Source organism: Crocodylus porosus, unplaced genomic scaffold (genome assembly GCF_001723895.1).
Source record: "Crocodylus porosus isolate Cpor-Errol unplaced genomic scaffold, CroPor_comp1, whole genome shotgun sequence".
Lineage (NCBI taxonomy): Eukaryota > Metazoa > Chordata > Crocodylia > Crocodylidae > Crocodylus > Crocodylus porosus.
The window spans coordinates 27,943,215-27,946,122 of NW_017728911.1; positions in this window are offsets into that span (position 1 = coordinate 27,943,215).

The following is a 2,908-nucleotide window of genomic DNA, read 5'->3' on the forward strand; positions in this document are numbered from 1 at the left end:
AATAACGGTCACAAGCTGGCAGAGGGTAGGTTTAGGTTAGATATCAGGAGGCGCTACTTCATGGTCAGGGTGGCTAGGGTCTGGAACCAACTTCCCCAGTACTCTTTCCTGCCATGGCAGGGGGTCGGACTAGATGATCTGCTCAGGTCCCTTCCGACCCTAGAAACTATGAAACTATGAATGTGCTACAACTATCACAGTTAGGAAGTTGAAGCAGCACTTTGTCCCAGGTTGTTCAGGGAAATGCTTCACGCTTAGGTTTGATCATCACCTATGGCTTATTTCCTCACCCTAACCTTCATGTCCTCATAGCAATAACCACATTCCTGGAAGTTCCACATGCTACAAATGGAAAGATGCGGCCACCAGAACAGGCCGTTCCTAATTCTGCTCCTTGTCCCGCAGCTGCTTCTCTCAGCTTCATCTTTGCCATTCAGTACAATGGGTTATTCTCGACACAAGTAGACAAGGGAGGAAGGTTGCTTGTTTGCATCCAAAGAGCAGTGGCTGCTGGTTTTGCTACACTTGTCTCCAGGAAACCCTGACCACCAGATCTGGGATGAGGCTCATGTCATCTGTGCTTGACAGTGTCAATGTAGAGGGGATGGTAAAAGAAAAATACACTTGTTCTGGGCTTTTATGCTCCTGAATTGTGGGATTATTGTCCTTAGGCCCTGTAATGCTATATAAAAGCCTTCATTAGACTATTTTGGATAGGTAGCCACCCATGGCAAATAAGACCTGCAGAGACAAAGGTATCCAGCCTCTTGGGAACAGCTTCACCCATAGGACAGAAAAGGAGGAAATCTATAAGGTAGAAGGGAAGAGTGGATCATGCCTTCTATAGGAGAGGAACAAAAGCCTGCTTTAAAGGCAACACCAACATAGCCCATATTGGTGAGTCAGCCATCCGTCCTGGAGAAAAATCCTGATGGTGAAGATTTCCAGTAATGTCCCTGCAAATCATGACCATCCTCCCAGAGCTGCAAATGTCACCAGGGACTCTGTACAAACCCACTGCACATACCTCTCACTGTAATTGTCTACAATATCTTGATCTGTGTTATCTTTGCCTATGCTACATGCTTTGTTTCAGTCTCCTTCTGCTAACTTCAGCCTAGGACCAAGTGGAGTACCTTGAATGTCCTCTTTATTTGTCCTTTTCCAGGACAACAGACGCCAATCCCTCCAAAATTCCCTGAATGAATACACAGACTTCTGGAACCAAATGATGTATAATGATTCCCTTTCACTTCTCCTTGTTTTGGGAGCTGTTTGGTCCTCAATGGGAATCCCTCCCAGTGGAGGAATCTCAGACTGGGATCCCTTGTTTAGTCTGGCCAGTCTGTTCCCTTCACCCCATCATTACGTGACCAAAGATGACTGAAATGAAAAGCCTTAATGTAGTCAGAATGGCCGTTTCAAGGAGGTGGGGAACTTTGCCTTTCACTCAGATGCTGCAAACAACATAGATGTCCTTTTCTAGCAAGCAAGGGAGGGGGTACTTCATGGTCCTTGCTGCAGACAACAGACCCCAGCTCAGACTGAAGTTGAGTCAAATCAGTATGCAGAAGTGGTAGCCACTTGCCAATAAATTAGCATAAAACACTCTAGGAGGTAAATAGACATACAAGCAGCCACTGTGTGCAGCATGGGGATGACTCTTTGTTTCAGGCCCACTATTGTCACAGCCCCTGCCGAATAGTGACGGAGTGGGGCCTCTGTGTTGATTTCTTATACTTTTGACTGCTGGATAAAAGGGGGAAACATAAAGAAAGGGGGAGAACTGTTTTTTTTTTTTTTTTAAAGTCCAGACGAAGTTACAGACGTCTGTTAAACGTCAATTACAGCTGAATAAAGACGTCTGCTTAAGGCTTAGTTATGGCTCCTTTCAGCCAGGGAGATTTTTTCAAGGCCAGCCCAGGATGCCTTTGGCAACCTAATTTGGAGATTGTAACTCTATAAACAGGCTCTGGCATTAATCAAGGCTGGTGAAAATGCAAATGAAGGTGCACAGGAGGCTCTGGGAGAGGCCTGAGTCCTGTGTCTTAAAACTTTGAGGGCACAGTGGAAGAGAGAAAAGGAGAGAGGAGAAGAGAGAGAAAAAAGGGGCACTCAAATGAGCAGGGAGCTTGGATGGGACTCAAATATAGAACTGAGTGTAGTCTTCCTGACACTCCTCCCACTATGCTGAGAGGCTGATTTCATTATGAGCCATCTGCAGTATCCTCCACTCCCTCTTGGCAGGCTCTTCTCCCTAGCTACATTCCTGCTTGGCCATTTATTGTACGAACCCAGGAGCTGGTCTGTCTTATGCCAGAGGTGATCTCCTCCTGGAGTCTCTTCTTCCCCCTGGGGAAGTGGAGGATAGTGCAGACAGCTGTGGTCCACACTCCAGGCAGGACAGGGAGGGAAGTGATGCCCCAACACTGTGAGCATCATTTCTGTCTCACTATCATAAGCCAGACTGCATCATCATGCTCATGCTGAGAAACACCTCACTTTGGACTGATTCACAGGGCAAGGTGCTAGTCCGTATGAGGAAAAGGTGAGGAATTTGGACCTATTCATGCCAACAATGTGGCTGGTACCTATTGAAGTGCAGAAATAAAGGCAATCCTTTCCCTAGTCTGTCTGAAACCTAAGAAACACACCTTGGGACAGACCAAAGAATCCAGACAGGTGTGTGTTTGGGGAGTGAGTGACTCAGTGGTGTTTGCATTTGCTTGTTGAAATCAGGAGTGGATTTGAATAAGTAGTTGAATGAAACAAGAGAGGTGGTTTGAAGAACTGGGATGGGATGGGACAATCCAGGAACAGGGTGAAGCTTGGGCAAAGGCATGAAAAAGATAAGGGGAGAAAGTGGTCAAATGGACAGCAAGGGTGACTGTGATGGAGAAGAAAGTGA